This window comes from Lepus europaeus, chromosome 1, assembly GCF_033115175.1.
Source record: "Lepus europaeus isolate LE1 chromosome 1, mLepTim1.pri, whole genome shotgun sequence".
Taxonomy (NCBI): domain Eukaryota; kingdom Metazoa; phylum Chordata; class Mammalia; order Lagomorpha; family Leporidae; genus Lepus; species Lepus europaeus.
The window spans coordinates 53915678-53936172 of NC_084827.1; the positions used below are offsets into that span (position 1 = coordinate 53915678).

General features: G+C 40.9%; 1 pseudogene; it reads right to left on the reverse strand.

Annotated features, from left to right (window-relative positions):
• Window positions 1-17268: 17268 nt before the first annotated feature.
• LOC133749177 (mini-chromosome maintenance complex-binding protein-like) lies at window positions 17269-19830 on the reverse strand (annotated as a pseudogene).
• Between the last annotated feature and the right edge of the window lie 665 nt (window positions 19831-20495).

Here is a 20495-nt window from a genome sequence, read left to right on the forward strand (position 1 = left end):
TGTCAGATTACTCTTAGAGGATCTCCAATTAGACTCACAGCAGACTTCTCAGCAGAAACCCTACAAGCTAGAAGGGAATGGTGAGACATAGCCCAGGTACTAAGAGAGAAAAACTGCCAGCCCAGAATATTATATCCTGCAAAGCTCTCATTTGTGAATGAAGGTGAAATTAAGACTTTTCATAGCAAACAGAAACTGAAAGAATTTGTTGCCACTCATCCTGCCCTGCAAAAGATGCTTAATGATGTGTTACACACAGAAACACAGAAACATGGTCACCAATATGAAAGAAGGTAAAGGAAGGAAACCTCACAGCAAAAGATCACAGGAAGCTCAATTTCTCTTTGACATAGAATTAAACTCTGATGCTCTGTTAGAGCAATGTGTTAAAGTAATCTATTATGTTCTCTTGATGTCTGTTAAATTCTAATTGTTCAAAAACAGCTGAATTTTTATTAAGAGCTATGGGTTATTTAAATGTGTGCTTATTTTCAAAGATTTGAATAATCACCTTGTAACAATGATCAAATTTGGTCTATGTTATGTCATGATTTTAAGGAATCTTATTTCAACCAGATATTTTGGATTTTGAGCCTTCTTGGCATTCTTGACAGGCATTCAAAAAATCAAAGTTTCAAACAATCTGGTCTCTAAAATTTCCAGTAAATCCTGGACTTTGGTTTTTCCAGTTTGGGCCCAACTGAAAAAATCGAAGGACCTACGTCTCTCATCTTATAGAGACACCAACTAATCAGGCTATTGGGATTATATTAGAAGTACTGTTAAGATGTGATGTGGTACCAAACTTTAAGTTTCTATAATGGAAAATGCTATTAATACAAATGTTTGAGAATTAAAAAGTCTAATGATCTTGTGTTACTAGACATGATAGTTATCTTAATGAGAAAGCCCCAGAGGCCTAAAGGGTTAAATACTTGTAAAATCCTACAGGTGCTTTCAAAAATACTGTGAAGTAAGCAAGTGCCTCTTGTTGGTTGATGAGTTTATAATTTTAAACATGGCGACTTAAAGTCTTTTGTCATCCACAGTTATATATGATTTGCTGCTCATAAAACTAACGTGTTGTTAGTTCTGTGTTTAGCTGCCCTCCTATAGGTTCCTATGGACTTTTCCCAGCCCCTTCTATTGTATTCAGTACTTTGGGATGGCTCTGTAAACAGATGAAGCCAATAATGTATTAACAGTACCAACTGAGAGAAAGTATGGTTAACTGAGGTTACTAAAAACAAAAAGTAATTCAAATCAATTGGCAATCTACAAAAAGAGTTAAAGATTTTAAAAGCTATTAAAAAAAACCTCCCTTTCAGACCAAAGTGAAAGAAAGTTTTAAAGTGAGAATATAATTTTCCTCATGGGCATTGTCTACCTTAGGAAAACTACTACAGAACATGCCTGTGACTATAGACTTGTAGTTCAGGCCACCGAAGATTAGAGATGGGACTTGGGCACTCCCTTGACTTGCATCCTCTCGCCTGCTTTAACACAAACCAGGAGGAAAAGAAAGCTAGGCATCAGAAGCAATGGCTGGCAGGCCTATTACTGGCTGATCTGTACAGTGATCTGCCCTCAAGGAGACCCAACAGGCCAGTCCACTGCAGTGGCTTTCAATGTGGTAAGCCTGGGCTTCAGCAGAAGTCAGCTGTGAAGAGCCCTGGCAGCTCTGCCAAGAGTTGGATCACTGGAAATGGACCTGCCCTGGAGTCGAAGGATGCTCAGGTCAGAGCCAAAGATCTTATTGGCTCTAAGCTGAAAAGCCCTTCACTCAGCCCAGCTTCCAAAGTGACCACTGCAGCTGAGGGGATGGTCAAGTAGGGTCAGCAACATTGCAGGCAGAACTGTAAATTTCTTGTTAGAGATGCCACCTGCCTTTACCTGGCCAGCTCTCCTCCCAGGCCAGCCAAGTAATGAAAGTCAACAGAGTGCCTTCCCCTAGGAGGTTCACACCTCCATAGGATATACCCCATGTGAAGAGATAGATAGGTCTGGGCCTCTTAACTTACAAGGCCTAAAGCCCACGAGATTATTATCAACCCCCTTCTATCAGGTTCTATTTGCCTCTCAATCAGAAAACTTACTTGTAGCTTAGACAGCCCCTTACTTAGCTCCTCTAATAATGACTCTCTGCTTTGTTCTAGACCCTGTCTAGCGCACTTGGGCCTCATTCCTTCATAATCATAACCTCTACTCTACCACCAATGGCTCTACTCCCAACCTGTGTGTACTGATGGTCCTCTTCCCCACTTAATGCTGTATAATTGTTCAAACCTGGTAAATGCCACTCTTAGGATCATTGGTTACTATCCTCACCCTGTCTTTTATGACCTTGTCTAAATATGATCAGAGTCGGCAAACTTGGCAGGCTTCCATAGCCTTGGCAACTCATGAAGAGAGCCTAGGGTGGTTACTGGCGCCATAAACTAGAGTGTCAATTTGTTGGGTCAACAACAGGAGCCACTGTGCACTTGCTCCTCATATGGGATCTCTGTCCTTAATGTGCTGTACATTTTGATTTAATGCTATAACCAGTACTCAAACAGTATGTTTCACTTTGTGTTTCTATGTGGGTGCAAACTGTTGAAATCTTTATACTAAATTGATCTTCTGTATATAAAGAGAATGGAAAATGAATCTTGATGTGAATGGAGTGGGAGAGGGGAGGGTTGTGGGTGGGAGGGAACTTGTGGGAAGGGGAAGCCATTGTAATCCATAAACTATACACTGAAATTTACATTCATTAAATAAAAGTTAAAAAAAAGATGTGTTACACACAGAAACACAGAAACACGATCATCAATATAAAAGAAGGTTAAGGAAGAAAACCTCACAGTAAAAAATCACAGGAAGTTCAAAGCATATATTAGAAAATACCTTTGGGAAAATGGCAGGGCAAAGTTAAACTACTTATCAATAGTCACATTGAACATTAATGGCCTCAACTCTCCTGTTAAAATACACAGACTGGCTGAATGGAACAAAACCCATCTATTTGCTGCTTACAAGAAACACATCTTTCCAACAAAGATGCATGCAGACTGAAAGAGAAAAGCTGGAAAAAGATATTCCATGCCAACAGAAATGAAAAAAGAGCGGGTGTAGCCATCTTAATATCAGACAAAATAAACTTTAACACAAAAACTGTTGGGAGAGATAAAGAGGGGCACTATATAATGATTAAGGGATCCATTCAACAGGAAGATATAATGATTATCAATGTATATGCACCTAATTACAGGGCACCAGTTTATTTAAAAGATTTGTTAAAGGACTTAAAGGTAGACTTAGACTCCGATACAATAGTACTGGGGGACTTCAATACTCCACTCTCAGAAATAGACAGATCAACCAGACAGAAGATCAACAAGCATACAGTAGATTTAAATGACACTATAACACAAATGGAACTAACAGATATCTACAGAACTTTTCATCCTACACATAAAGCATCTATATTCTTCTCAGCAGTACATGGAACCTACTCTAGGACTGACCACATACTAGGCCATAAAGCAAGTCTCAGCAAATTCAAAAGAATTAGAATCATACCATGCAGCTTCTCAGACCATAGGAGAATGAAGTTGGAAATTAGCAACTCAGGAATCCCTAGAGCATATGCAAACACATGGAGATTGAACAACATGCTCCTGAATGAACACTGGGTCATAGAAGAAATTAAAAGAGAAATCAAAAACTTTCTGGAAGAAAATTAGGATAAAAGCACAACATATCAAAACTTATGGGATACAGCAAATGCAGTGTCAAGAGGAAAGTTTATAGCCTACATAGGTGCCTACATCAAGAAATTGGAAAGGCACCAAATAAATGAGCTTTCAATGCATCTCAAGGATCTAGAAAAACTGCAGCAAACCAGACCCAAATCTAGTAGGAAAAGAGAACTAACTAAAATCAGAGAAGAAATCAATAGGATTGAATCCAAAAAAAATTACAAAAAATCAGCCAAACAAGGAGCTGGTTTTTTGAAAAAATAAACAAAATTGACACAACATTGGCCCAACTAACTAAAAAAAGACCCTTATCAATAAAATCAGAGATGAAAAAGGAAATGTAACAACAGATGTCACAGAAATAAAAAGAATCATCAGAAATTACTACAAGGACTTGTATGCCAGCAAACAGGAAAATCTATCAGAAATGGACAGATTCCTGGACACATGCAACCTATCTAATTGAACCATGAAGACATAGAGAAGCTAAACAGACCGATAACTGACACAGAAATTGAAACAGTAATAAAGGCCCTCCCAACAAAGCAAAGCCCAGGACCAGATGGATTCACTGCTGAATTCTACCAGACATTTACAGAAGAACTAACTCCAATTCTTCTCAAACAATTCAGAACAATAAAAAAGATAGAATCCTCCCAAATTCTTTCACCTTAATTCCTAAGTTGGAAAAAGATGCAGCAACAAGACTAGTGTCTGCGAATACTAACTGTTAGAATAAAAAAGGGAGAGAACAATCCAACATGGGAAGCAGGATACACAGCAGACTCATAGAATGGCAGATGTCCTAAATAGCACTCTGGCCTCAGAATCAGCCCTTAAGGCATTTGGATCTGGCTGAAGAGCCCATGAGAGTATTGTAGGCATGGAAAGCCAAGACACTCTGGGGAAAAATAAGCCTAAATGAAAGATCTCTGTGAGTGAGATCCCAGTAGAAAGAACGGGCCATCAAAGGAGGAGGTACCTTTCTCTGAAGGGATGAGAGAACTTCCACTTTGACTATGACCTTGTCTAAATAAGATTGAAGTCAGCGAACTCAAGAGGCTTCCATAGCCTTGGCAACTCACGACTAGATCCTAGGGAGATTTCTGATGCCATAAACAAGAGTGTCAAATTGTTAAGTCAACAACAGGAGTCACTGTGTACTTATTCCTCATGTGGGATCTCTGCCCTTAATGTGTTGTCCAATGTGAATTAATGCTATAACTTGTACTGAAGCAGTATTTTATGCTTTATGTTCTGTGTGGGTGCAAACTGATAAAATCTTTTCTTAATATATACTAAATTGATCTTCTGTATATAAAGATAATTGAAAATGAATCTTGATGTGAATGGAATGGGAGAGGGAGTGAGAGATGGGAGGGGTTTGGGTGGGAGGGAAGTCATGCGGGGGAAAGCCGTTGTAATCCATAAGCTGTACTTTTGAAAATTATATTTACTAAATAAAAGTGTTTATAATTAAAAAATAAAAATAAAAATAAAAAAGAATAAGAATGTGGTTTTCACATTGCCAGGAGAGACACATTCTATTCTGGCAGGTAACTCACACACAGCATGTCCCTCAAGCATGATTCAAGGAAGACTTGTTGGAAGCAATGGGATCACAAGGCTTACAAAGCACCTACACTTTGAGGATGAGAACAGTATTCCTCTCATGAAATCACAGCACTACGATAATGACTGAGTAAGGTCGTGCTGAAAACTAGTGTTGGGCCTCAAGTCAATTCACTGAGCTGTGTACCCTGGTCTAATGAACAGTGGGGATTGAAAAATGTGGTGATTGTAAAGCTTTTGGAGATGAGTCCCTTCCCTGAGTTCTCAGTTCAGCTGATTTTGTGCTGGTGACCTTGGATGAAAACTGAGCCTACCAAGGCAGCTGAGTGAACAACATGACTCAGTTCTTGCTCCTGTCTAAAACTGGTGCTGGGCCTGATATAATTTAACTGAATGGTGTCCCCAGCTCCAGTGATCAACTGGGATTGCAAAATTCTCAGTTGTATTGCTGTTGGGGAATAGTCTCCTCTCTGTATACTCATTTCAGTTGGCTTTGTACAGATAACCACTGATGCAAACTGAGTCTACTGAGGAAGCTCAGTGTAGCACCCATGTTAGACCTAAAATACAGAACCATTCTTTGAAATCACAGGAGCAATGTAACTTGTGCCATGTTCTGCTACCATATGTTGCCAGATCTGGATCACTAATGACCACTCTGACTTCAAGATATGTCATCTTTTCCAACTGAAATCTACCATCCAGTGGATACTATACTGGTATTAGCTCCATTCCAGGACAGAACTTTAGGAAATATCTTGTTGTGAGTAACCTGCAAATCACCACATTGTGCATTATGGCATACCCATTGAGGCCAATGTGAGTGTATTGGTACCTGAATGCAGTTGCTGCATTGCTAGGAGAGACACACTCTGACAGGCAATTCAAATACAGTATGTCATACAAACAATTCATGTAGGTGAATTTGGAAGCAGTGGGACCACACAGCTTCCAAAGTGCCTGCATTGCAAGGAACAAAACAATATTCCTCCCATGAAATCACTGTGCTACCATAAGGACTCACAACATGGTCATGCTGAAAATGTGTTGGGCCTCAAGTCATTTCAGTAAGTGGTGCCCCAAGCTCCAATGAACAGCAGGGACTACCAAATATTGCAAGTGCACTGCTTTTAGGGAACAATCACTTCCCTGCATTCTTGTTTCTCTCAGCATTGTGTGGGTGACCATGGATGCAAACTGAGCCTACAGAGGAACTTTAGTATAGCACCAATGGCTCAATACTTAGTTATGCTTAAAACTGCTGTTGGGCTTCAAGTCATTTCACCAAGTGGTGCGTCCTGGTCCAGTGTACAGCAAGGACTGTGACTGCAGTGCTTTTGGGGATCAGTCCTTTCTCTGTATTATTGTTTTAGTCAGCATTTTGCCAGTGACTGTGGATGCAAACTGAGCATTCCAAGGAAGCTGAGTGTACACCATGGCTCAATACTTGGTTATGATTAAAACTGGTTCTGGGACATAAGTCATTTCACCTAGTGGTTTTCCCTGCTCCATTGAACAGTGGGGACTGCAAAATTCTGAGTGCACTGCTTTTGTGGAATGGTTTATTCCCTGTGTATTTGTTTTAGCATAGTTCAAATGACTGTGTACAGAAATTGAGCCTACAGAGGAAGTTCAATGTTGTACCCATGTTAGTTAGACCTGAGATACAGAACCGTTCTTTGAAATCACAGGAGCAACACAACTCTTGAAACATTCTTTTATCATTCGTTGCCAGTTGTGGATTACAAGTGAATACTCTGCTAGTAGCCAGTGGTTGAAAGATATGACATCCATTCCAACTGAAATCTGCTCTCAGGGGATAATAATCTGGTATGTATTCCATTCCATGACAGAAGATTGGGAACTCTCTTGTTACTAATAACTCACAAATCATCTCATTGTGTTATTTCATACTCATTGAGACCAATGTATGTGTATCCATTGGCAAACACTCAGAAACTTGAATGCAGTCACTGCATTGCCAAGACAGACACACTCTCTTCTGGCAGGCAACTCACACATAACATGTCACTCAAGCATGAGTCAAGAAAGTCATGTAGGAAGCAGTGGGACCACACTGCTTTAAAAGCACATATACTGTGAAGATGGGAGCAGTGTTTTTCCCATGAAATCCCTTTTCTTACATAATAATTCAATACTTCCTGATACCAAAAACTGGTGTTGGACATGAAGTCATTTCACTGAGTGGTTTCCACTGCTTTAGTGAACAGTAGGGATTGTGAAATTTTGCAAGTGCACTGCTTTGGGGGAAATGAAACTTCCCTGCATTCTCATTTCATTCAACTTTGTGCCAGTACTGTGGATGTAAACTCAGCCCACTGACAGAGTTCAGTATAAATCCATGACTCAAAATTTGGACATGCCAATAACTGGTGTTGGCATGAAGCCATTTCACCAAGTGGTGTTCCCAGATCCATTTAACAGAAGGAATGTAAAATTTCATGAGTGCACTGCTTTGGGGGAATAGTCTCTTACCTGTGTATTTGTTTCAGTCAGCTTTGTGTGGGTGACTGTGGATGCAAATTGAGCCTACTGAGGAAACTCAGTGTCTCACCCATGTTAGACCTGAGATACAGAACAGTTCTTTGAATTCACAGGAACAACCTGACTCATGGTATGTTTTCCTACCATCCCTTGATTGCTCTGGATCACTAATGACCATTCTGACAGTAGCCTGTGGCTGCAATATAAGCCATCCATTCCAACTGAATCTGTTGTCAAGTGGATACCAAGCTGCTACAAAGTCTGTTCCATGACAGAACTTCAGGAAATCTGTTGAAAGTAACCTACAAATCTCCAAATGGTACATTCCAGCATACTCACTGATGTAAATGCATGTATTGGTTGGTGAATGCTCAGGAAATGGAAAGGGGTTGCTGCATTGCCTGGAGAGACACTGTATTCTGGCAAGCAATTCACACACAACATATCACTCAAGCACAATTCATGCAGCTATGTTTGAAGCACTTGGTACCACACTGCTTTCAAATTGTCAACACTGTGAGAATGGGAATAGCAATCTCCCCACAAAATACCTTCACTGTTGTAATTACTCAATACTTCTTGGTGCCGAAAACAGGGGTTGGGACTGAGGTCACTTCACCAAAAGGTTTCCCCTGCTCTAGTGAACTGCAGGGACTGTGAAATTTCCCAAGAACACTGCTTTTGGGAAATAGTCACTTCTCTGCATTCTCATTTCAATTGAATTTGTGTGGGTGACCATGGAGACACACAGAGCCTAATGAGGAAGTTCAGTGCAGCATCCACATTAGACCTCAGATATGGAATCGTTCTTTGAAATCACAGGATCAACATGCCTGTTGGCATGTTCTCTTACCATACGTTGGTCACCCTGGATCACTAACGACCACTCTGACAGTAGCCTATGGCTGCAAGGTATGCTACTGGTTCCAATGAAATCTGCAGTCAAGTGGATACTAAGCTGGTATGAACTATATTCCATTACAGAACTTTAGGAAATCTCTTGTTGAAAGTAATCCGCAATCATCAAATTACACATTCAAGCATACTCATTGAAGCAACATACGTATATTGGTTGATGAATGCTCAGGAACTTCAAAGTGTTTGCTGCATTGCCATGAGGGACACACTCTATTCTGGCAGGTAAGTCACACACAACATGTCATTCAAGCGCAATTCACGTGGGTGACTATGGAAGCACTGGGACCACATAGCTTCTGAAGTGCCTACACTGTGGGGATTGAAACAGCTTTCCTCCTGTAAAAACCCTTCACTACTGTAATAATTCAAAACTTCCTGATGCTGAAAACTGGTGTTGGGTCTCAAGTCATTTCACCAAGTGATTTCCCCTGCTCCAGTGATCCACAGGGACTGCAAAATTTCACAAATGCACTGCTTTTGGGAAATAGTCACTTCCCTGCCTTTTCATTTCTGTCAGCTTTGTGCTGATGGCTGTGGATGCAAACTGAGCCTACATAGGAAGCTCAGTACAGCAACCATGACTCAACACTTGGTCATGCTGAAAACTGGATTTGGGTCTGAAGTCATTCTACCAAGTTGTGTCACCTACTCCAGTGAACAGCGGGGACTGCAAAATTTCACAATTGCATTACTTTTGGGGAACAGTCTCTTCCCTGTGTATTCATTTCATTTGGTTTTATGAACAGGATGTAAACTGCACCTACCACGTAAGCTCAATGTAGCACCCTTGTTTGACCTGAGTTACAGGACCATTTTCTGCAATCACAGGAGCAACGATATTCTTAGTGCATTTGCATATTATATGTTGCCAACTCTGTATTGCTAATAACCCCTCTGCCAGTAGTCTGTGGCTACAAGATACTTCCAATCAAACTGAACTCTAAGACTACCATAACCCTAATCAAAACACAAAACATAGCAGCCCACAAATCTGCATACAAGCCTTCACATTAGCCATAGTCCTAAACCTATTTTTCCAAATAACCCTAAGAATAAAAAGTAATTCTAACCTTAGCCTTAACTGTAGCATAGCCCTAGCTCTAATCATAAGCTTAAATCTAACCCCAACCTTAATCCAAGCTCTCACCCAAATCCTCACACTAGCCTTTGCATTAGCCATAGTCTTAAACTCAACTTTAACCCTAACCCTAACACTAACACTAACTACTAATTCTTACCTTAACCTTAACTGTAGCATAGCCCTGACCCTAACCCTAAAGCTAACCCTAACCTTCACCCTATGCATCAGTGGAACGTTAACACAAGAGCTCAACTTAATATAAACCCTATACCTAATTCTATCTCTAACCATCACTCTAACCACTAATCCTAATCATAAATCTAAGAATATAATAGCTAATCCTAACCCTAACCATAGCAGTAACTTTTGCCCTGGCACTAAACCTCACCCTAGCCCTCAAATTAACCCTAGCCTTAAAACAAACTCTAGCCCTAACCCTCTATTTAACCACTAATACTAATCCAAATCTCAGCAGTAAATAGACTTAGCCTTAATCCTAACACTAACACTAACACTAACCCTAGCTCTCATCCAAATCCAGATATAGACCTTGCATTAGTCATAGTCCTAAAACTAAGTTCACCCTAAACCCTAACTCTAATCAAATTCTAACCTTAACCATAACCATAGCATAGCCCTAACCCTAAATAACAATCTAATCTGAACCATCACACTAGCCCTAAACCTAGCTCTGGCACTAATTTTCACAAAACCCACTCCTTAGCCCTAATTGTAAACCTAACTCTAGACCTAAATATAAACCTAATCACTAATTCTAACTGTAGCTTATACCCTAAACTTAATCCCAAACTTAATATTAACCCTAACACTAACACTAGGCCTGGCCTTAACCCTCATTCTAGCCATTTCCTTAGAGCTAATCATAAACCAAACTCTAGCATTAGTATTAACACTAACCACTAACTCTAACCATAACTCTAGCTGCAGCATAGCCTTACTCTAAACCAAAACATAAACCTATCCCTAATCCTAACTCTACCCTAATCCCAGGCCTCCACCTAACTCTAGCACTAGAGCCTAAGCTTTAAAACTAACTCTAGCCCTAACCCTAACCCTAACCATTAATCCTAATCCTAACCCTAGCTCTTGCCTAAATCTACACACAAACCCTTGCAGTAGCCATATTCATAACCTAACTTTCACCCTAACTGTAACGCTAACCACTAATTCTAACCCAAACCTAACTATAGCAGAGCACTAAACTGAAACATTATCCTACACTTAATGCTAACCCTAACCCTAACCCTAGCCTTTGGCCTATCTCTAACACCAAGGCTCACCTTAGCCCAAATCCTACAACTGACTATAGCTCCAACCTACACACTAACCACTAATCTTAACCTAACAGTAACCAGTGAATAGCCCTAGACCTAATCCTAACACTAACCTTAATCCTACCCTACATCTAACTCTTGCCCAAATCTGCACACTAGCTCTCACATTCACCCAAAACCTAAATTTAACTCTAATCCTAATCCTGACACTAACCGTAAATTCTAATCCTAACCCTAAGGTAGCATAGTGCTAACCCTAATCTTAAACATAACCATAAACCTAACCTAACCTTAGGCCTTGGAGTAAGGCTAATATTTAAACTTAAATCTAACCTTAACCCTCACCCTAATGACTAATCCTAACCCTAACACTAACCATAATATATCCCTAAGTCTAATAATAATGCTAACCCTAACCCTAACCTCAATTCTAACCCTAACCCTAGGCAATGGCCTAACCTAACACTAGCATTCATCTACTAGCTGAAAACATAACTTTAGCCCTAACCTTCACTCTAACCACTAATCCTAACCTTAACACTAACCTCAGCATACCCTAAATTTAATCCTAACCCAACCATAACCCTAACTCTAGTCCTGGCCCTCACACTAGCCCTCGATTTAGCCCTAGCCTTAAACCTAACTCTAGCTCTAACCCTCCCTTATCCAATAATCCTAATACTAGCACTAAGTGTAGCATAGCCCTAGTCCTAACACTAAACCTAACCCTAACCATAACCATAACCATAACCCTTGCAGTAGCTCCTGCTTTAGTCCAATCCTAAATCTAATTCAAGCTTAAACTTAACACTAATCACTAATTCTAATCCTGACCATAGCATAGCTCTGTGTCTAATTGTAATCCTAATCCTAACTTTAACCCTAACCATAGTCCTGGAACTAAGTCTCACACTCATTCTCAAATTAGCCCTATCCTTAAGTCTAACTCTAGCCGTAACCTTCATCCTAACCACTAATCCTTACCTAACACTAACCAAAGCATAGCCCTAGCCCTAATCATAGCACTATGTTAACCCTAACCAAAACATTAAACCTATCCCACACCAAATCTGCCATAAGCCCTCACATTGGCCATAGCCTTAAACCTATTTTTCCAAATAACACTAACATTAAAAAAATAAATCTAACCCTCACCCTAACAGTTGCATAGTGCTAGACTAATCATCATCCTAACTATAACCCTAGCTCTAGATTTGGGTCTAACTCTCACACTAACACTCTCCTTAGCCCTAGTAATAAACCTAACTCCAGCCCTAATTCTAACACTAACCACTAATTCTAATGCTAACCCTAACCATAGCATAGCCCTAACTTCAATTCTAAACCTAACCCTAACTCTAACCCTAACTCTCAACCAAATCTGCAACAAGCCCTTGCATTAGCCATAGTTCTAAATCTAATTTTTGCCTAACCTTACTACTAACCATAAATTATAACCATAACCCTAATCATAGCATAGCAATAAATGTAGCTTTTACACAAACTCTAACCCTAACCCTAACCCTATCTCTATCTCTAGTCCTGGCCCTAACCCTCACATTAGCCCTAAGCTTAAACCTAATTCTAGCCCTAACCCTCTCCTAACCAATAATCCTAACACTAACACTAACTGTAGTATAGCCCTGGCCTTAACATTAAACCTAACCCTAACCCTAACCATAACTCTAGCCCTGGTCATAACCCCAGTGAGTTGAGTCACTGCCTGCAACGTGAGCATCCCCTATGGGTGTTGGCATGATTTCCTGTTGCTCCTCTTCTGTTCAGCTCCCTGCTAATGCACATGGGAAAGCATTGGAGGATGGTCCAAGTGCTTATGCCCCTATGCCCATGTTGGAGATCCTGAGGAAATTCCTGGTTCTTGGCTTCAGTTTGCCCCAATGGTGGCTTTTACATCCTTTTAGGAAGTGAACCAGTAGATGGAAGACATTTGTCTGTCTCTCCCTCTCTCTATTTTTGTAATTCTGCCTTTCAAATACATAAAATAAATCTAAAAAATTAATTTAAAAATCTCTCAGGTTTAATCACTTCTTCAGATCTTCACTCCCTTATGAAAACTCCCATGTCATGAAAATATATATTAAAGGAATTTGAATGCTTTTTTTCATATTAATCTGTTTTCTTACAGGAGCCTTTCTGAGAATTTAGAAAAAAAAAATCTTCTTCCCCCTACAGAACTTAAATATTTAGAAGGAAAAAGTTTCTTCTTTGGTGTCTTATTTTGTCATAGTCTAATGTCAGCAAAATATGTTTTGTTATTTTAATGGCATCATATTTATTTATTTTAAGAAATTCTAGGGGTATAGCGGATAAAGCCTCTGCCTGCAGTGCCAGCATCCCATATGGGCACCAGTTCAGACCCTGGCTGCTTCACTTCCAAACCAGCTCTTTGCTATGTCCTGGGAAAGCAGTAGGGTCCTTGGACCCCTGCACACATGTGGGGGACCCAGAGGGAGTTCTTGGCTCCTGACTTCGGATCAGCTCAGCTCCACCTGTTGCGGCCAACTGGGGAGTGAACCAGTGGATGGAAGACCTCTCTTTCTCTGGCTCTACCTCTCTCTGTAACTCTTTCAAATAAATAAAATAAATCTTTAAAAAAATAAGAAGTTCTAAATAATCACAATAAAAACCACTTTTCTGGAAGCTGTTCATGACAACTATTAGGTTTTCTTTCTTCCTTTCTTTCTTTCATTCTTTCTTCTCTCTCTCTCTCTCTCTCTCTCTCTTCCTCTCCATCGTCAAAATAAGGGCATTATTTTTGTCAAATTGTTAGATTATTATCTTCCGAGAGAAAAATGTAAGTTTATGCTAAACTGTGTGATATTCTCTCTTGTTGTACAAATGCACATTTTTAAAACTGTGATATAAATACTATGACTCATAAATGTTAAAAAAATATGGCATTATTTTGACCTGCTGTGTTCTGTTTTCTAAAAATAATTCCTATTTATTACATTTTCTTATTGAATTGTTAATATCTGGATATTACAGTAATAAAACTATTGACTTAATATGTATAGGTGATTTTGTTATGTTAACTATCAACCTTACATTGTAATCATACATAATTTTGATATCCATAAAAGTAATTGAATATTATAATAAAGAATAAAGTAGTTATACCATTTTTCAGGTTACAGAATATTTTGTTCCAAGCATGTGTGTGGTAATCACAGTTTTTGAATATTCTTATATGGTATTCAAGCTGTCATGACCTTGGACTGGAAATTTTAAAGCCTAGTTTTTTCAACCCAATTCACAATTATATCAGAAGTCATTTGAATGTAAGCAAGTTCTTATCCTAAGTCGAGTTTATTTTTCTGCAAAATTCAATTCCAGCACTCTTTCAATATCTCATGAACCCCAAATAATTGTATTCTAAAAACTGGTAGAGTTGAAAGACACAGACTGAGATTTACAGTGTCAAAATATAATTTTCAAAGAAATAGATGTATTACTGTCATGAACATTAGATGAGCATGTGAAACAATCCACTAATTAGTGACAGCCTATAACATAGCAAGGGTGGTTCAAAGAGAGTTGTAAATTGGAGGCGCCTGAGGTGGCTGAAGGAACAATGCTTGAATAGTGAAGTTTACAAGAAAGAACCCCAAAATGCCTGAGTTCTCTATGGCACAGGAATCAGTTTCAGGTAAAAGCAATCAGAAATCAAGAAATAGAGAAAAATGTCTTTATCTCTTCCTAACCAGATTGGCCACAAATTTCCCTTTTGTAAAGGGTAGCTACATTTACAAAAGAAATTTACTTGTGCACATTTGTATCTCTTACCTGTATAACAGGAAATCCCTATTGATTGTATGTCCCTCCTCTTTTCTTCCTGCAACTTACCTCCCCTACCCCCAAACCCAGGTATTTCTTTGTTTAGCCTAAGGTGGTATATAAACCTCAATCACCTGGCTGCCTATTTGAATCTCACTTCTTTGTTAGATTTCCTTGCATATGTACCTAATTGAAACATTTTTTTTCTCTTGTTAATCTATCTTTTAACACTTTAATTAGTGGGCCCCAGTCATTGAATTTTGTGGGTGGAAGGGTGTGAGTTTGGAGATTTTTTTCCTCTCCTACAATAAGATTGCTAATTTAAATATACACCTATTTAACATGAAATATAAGTCATGGCAATAAACTGCTCTGCTATGACATAAGAATCATGAGAATGACTATTCTAACAGAGTCATAAATTATTTAAATCCATAGTAACATAGCAAGTTAAGCAAAGGCACCTACCCCTAGGAATTAAATAATTCCTGGCTAATACCTAACAATGCACCATAAAAATATGAGAAAACAGCAATACCTTTTGCTTATTTATAAAATTAACAAAAAGTTTACAAGAAATTTAGGGTTTTTTTTTTAAAAAAAAGATTAATTGATCTGTTTTGAAAGTCAAAGTTACAGAGGAAAGACAGAGAGAGAGGCCTTCCATCCACTGGTTCACTCCCCCAAAGGCTGCAACAGCCAGCCTGAGGCCAGGAGCCAGGAGCTCTATCTGGGTCTCCCATGGAGGTGGCAGGAGCCTAAACACCTGGGCCATCTTCCACTGCTTTCTCAGGCCACTAAAAGGGAAGTGGATCAGAAGAGGAGCAGCCACAACATGAACTGGTACCCATATAGTCCCACTAGTCCACAATTCTGGCCCCAACAAATTTAGCTTAAAGATCTCTTGGATTTATTTTGCAATTCTAGAATTTGGCAACATGCCATTCCATAAAATAGGGTAAGTGCTCCGATGGTCCAAACAGAAGGTGCTTTTATGGAAAGAAAAGAACTGAAAAAACAAAAAAGCAGAAACAAAGAACCTAAAAGGGACTTGTCATTTTAAAGTTATTTCAAAGTTATTTTCCCAGTAAGGTGAGGACAACAGACAGAACAATAGAACAATAATTAACTGGATCATATGAGGTTAGTTTTTCAAATAACTAAAAGATTAAAGGAGGTAAGAATTAAAACAGAGAGAAGTTGAAAGCAAATTCACTGCTTGATCTGTTTGGGAAATGTGGCTATCTTTCTCCTGGTCTCAAGGGGAGGTCAGACAACAAGTGAATTTCCTGACATGGAATTCTACCATAGATTACTCCATTTTTATTTTTTGTCAAGTCTGTTGGGGCCTGGTGCAGGAGTTTAGCTCAAAACAATGGCCTCTTGTTGCTTTTTTTTTTTAATTTGGGAAGTTTTTATTTATTGGACAAAGGGTTCTCTTAAAGGAACTTTTCTGCAAGACCAAGCAAATTGTGTATTTCTCTTTGGTAAATTACAGTTTACATTGGCACAATTAGACTCACGGTAACTTGTCTACTTTGTTCTAGGGCAAAGAAAATGTATTATCACAAATCCAGTGGGCACTTTATTTCTAAAAGTTTAAGGAAGGTCTAGTCTACCAGTTATAAAAATGAAAACCAGTTAGAATTCTAATATAAACATTATTTACATTAGTTTATAAAAATAGATTTGTCTTTAAGAAAAGTTGAACTATGAATTTTTACTTCCCTTCACCAGGCATTCAAATCCCTTGAATTTTCAAGGCTGACTCCATTTCTGTGGTTCACAATGTCAACTTAGGCCTCACAGAAAGAATGTAAGGGATCATTGGATCTGTTTCCAACTAGGTAAGTTACTGACTAAACGAAAATCCTCGTGTACCACTGACAGCTTTAGAAAAGCAATATCCTAAGCCTCTGGAGACTCTTGTGGCCACAGTCACACTACACAGTGTATCAGTTTGCTCTCTAGCTACCCGAAAAGTTTTTGTTCCTGTAAAAGAGTATTACAGTTGTTAGGTGGTCTCCGGAAAACTACTTGTAGTTTCCCCAGGCCTTTGCTGGAGCAGCAGACGTTAGTTTGATCTAATGCATTTGAAAGTAACTGATAAACCTAAAAAGCTCAAAACTCAGGGAAATGCGATTTATAATATTTTTCTCCCCGAAGTTTACTATTTTGCTTATCTCATATTTGGGCACAACTGCAGGGCAGCAGTCCCTCAGGTGAGTTCCGTCAGGGGTTCTCGATCCACTGGGATCCACTGAGAACAGTGAGGACAGGTGCTTTTCAAAAAGCGAAATTTATTCCATTGAAAGGACTCTGTGAGATTATCCTTTTATGAAAAAAAAAGTGATAATACAGTGATTTATTTCTGATTACTTAGCGAAATAAATTGGCAACCCCATCCCGTAAGTTTTTGGAAAGATTTCTGGTCCATGACGTCCAAAAGCCTGGGAGGCACTGCTACGTGTCACACCCCCAGGTCCAAGCCCGTCCACTAAGTGGGGAGAGTTGCCAGAGCCCAGCGTTTCTGCCAGCTGTGTGGGTCGGTGGCAAGGACACCCGCGCCCTAGACCCAGACCTGAACAAACCACCGTTAATTGCAAAGAGTCCTCTAACCTTGAAATTGCAGTAATCTTCAAATGAAGTTAACATTAGCAATTCAACAAAGTTTGTCCTGTGACTTAGCTGGAGCTCAGGAAATAGGATAATCAACAATGTTATCAATATTAAATGTTTAATATCAAATATGTTTTTTTGTACATTGTTACTAATTTATATAATTATAAAACAAACTTCAAAAGCTCCATAAAATCAGTAAGGTAAAAGCCCTAACTGAATGTCATATAAACTTCAGATGTTACCAGGCTTGATTTCAAGAAAAGTCATTGGTTTCTGATAGAAATTGTCTATAAAACGATGTAGTATAAATGGCATTTGAATTCTACAATAACGTGGCTCTGATCCGCCCCCTCCTCCCCAGAGGTGTCAGATCGTTACAGTTCGTTCCCATTCACACACTTCTGCTGCTGAAGCCTGTTTCTCCTTAACGACTCCAGCTGCTTTGCTCTGAGCCACCGTTCTCGCGACAGAGTTGTCTGACCAGCGCTGAGCGACAGAAACCAGGCCACTACGAGCAGCTGGTGCAGGTCGCCGGCGGTGATGCTCTGAGGGTCATTCTTACGCATTTCCACGAAGTCGTCTTCCACTGCCTTGGTCACGTCGTCAGAGATGCTGTAATCCAGGAACCTCAGCAGGGTCAGGTAGACGCGTAACTTGTTGAGCACAGAGGGCAGCATGGCGGCGAGCAGGCTGCTCATGTGCTCCTCCATGTTGGGTGGGACGAGCTGGGGCTGCAAGTGGACCTGGCAGTTGGCCGGGAGGAGGGAGCGCCCTTCCGAGGTGATGAGAACGTTGATGTTGCAAGGGAACTCCATCTGGTGATAGCTGAAGTCGTAATCCACCTTCTGCCAGGTTATGAGCTTGCTCAGGGCAGTCACATTGTGGACCCCTGGGCTGTCCAGCTGACCCTGCTCCAGGAGTGTCTCGTCAACGATGAGGGAGGTGTTGCTGGGCAGCTGCAGGAGTCCGCTGACCAAGCGATTCGCTGCGTAGTCTTTGTGGGGGATGAACTTCAAATGGTTCATGTTCTCTATCGTCATCTGTAGGTGAAAAGACGCTGGAACAAGATGTTGAATAATTCGATATAAGTGTTCTGTGAAGGTGCTGTTTCGTGGGCAACCACTCAGGTTAACTGTAAATTTTCCTAGAGGAAGAACATCTCTTCTTGTATATACTGTAGAGATGAGGTGCAATATAAGGTATTCCGCAGCCAGACTATCTCCCAAGAGGGCGTGAATGAAGAATCCAAGCAGTTCTGCTCTGACTGGAGACAGTTCAGACATGAAACTTGAGACAAAGGTTTTGCTCTCTTCTTTATTAAGGCAGGTCGGCAGCAAAGGGTTGATGTGCTGCAACTTCTGGGCTAAAACCACGTGAATCCTGGGCACCAGCAAGGCAGGCGGGCTGTGCACGCGCTGCTCTTCGGCCACGTCTGTGCACTCCATCGGGTCCAGCAGCGCAGCGGCATCCCTGTCATCATGGTTCAATACACTGAGCACAGGATCCACAGACAGTATGCCATACAACTCCAGAATGTCATTTACTTTGAAACAGTCCCAATCTTCATACACCTTCACAAGGCATGCAGGTCCCTTCTCTCCCGGCAGTGGGAAATTCAGATCGAAAGGCGAAGACAGGTTCAGGGAGTTCAGCTGCTGCCCAGCAGAAGCTTCAGTCTCTAAGCGCTTTGGCTCTCTGCACCACTGAAGACCACCAACACTCCCTGCTTGCCTGGCACTAGCATGCTGGTCTTTCTGTTTACTGGGCTGTAGATCCATATCTTCATCATCTTCATAACTCCTCTTGTGACGACTGGGAGTGTACGACGTCAAGGGACTGACTCGGGCTTGGTTCGCATTGATATAGGCCTCTTTCACCCATGTGGACTCCCCAGGCACTGGAACACAGTAGAAAGTTTGCCTTTCCAAAGTGGTAGATCGCGGAGAGTTTAAGTCAAGTTCCTGTTGAGGCCCACACTCTGCTACATCTCTATATTTTCCAAAATGAAGAACACGTGCTTTCGTGTTCTGGTTAACCGTCTCATAGACTCCCATGTAAACTCGGGATCAAACATGTCCTGAATCATGCAACGGAATTTCACAAAGCTGTTGGGTTTCAAGTAGTGAAGGGGAACCTCATTCAATGACGGTACCCATTTAGGAGCATTATTTTCCTTCAGCTTTTCCTTAAAATATTCAATTACTTTCTTCTCCCAGTCAGGATTAACTCCATTTTGGGCAAAGAAACCTTGCACGATCCCGAGCGGGTGGTTGAGCCAGTCCTCCCCACAGGGCATCTCACCGAGGGCCCTGGCCAGGGCGGCGGGGATCCGCGGGCGAGCGCGGCCGGGCGGCCGGCGCCCAGCGCCTCCTCAGGAGCTCGGCCGCTCCGCACCCCGAGCCCGCCCACGCACGACGAGCCGCGGGGCGCACACCGCCCGGCCTCCCTGCGCCTTCCAGAGCGGTGGCGGCCAGCGGCAGGCACAGCAGACGCGGCGCGCGCGGGGCCCTAGCCTCCACTTCGCACAATCCTCTTGTTGCTTTTATTTCACACAGGTTTTGAATACTTTCCTTAGCAGACAGAGGGATTGGTAATTCAATGATGAAAGTACAGTAAGTTTTTAAAAAGGGGGGGCTGGCTGTAGCATGTAGACTAAGCCTCCATCTGCAGCTCTGGAGTTTCACATGGGCACCAGTTCAAGTCCTGGCTGCTCCTCTTCTGATCCAGCTCTCTGCTATGGCCTGGGAAAGCAATAGAAGATGGCCGAAGTGCTTGGGTCCCTGTACCCACTTGGGAAACCAAGAAGAAGCTCCTGGCTCCAGGCTTCACATTGGTTCAGCTCTGGCTGTTGCAGCCATTTGGAGAGTGAACCAGAGGATGGAAGACCTTTCTGTCTCTCCCTCCCTCTGCCTGTAACTCTGCCTCTCAAATAAAATCATAAATCTTTTAAAAAACATTTTT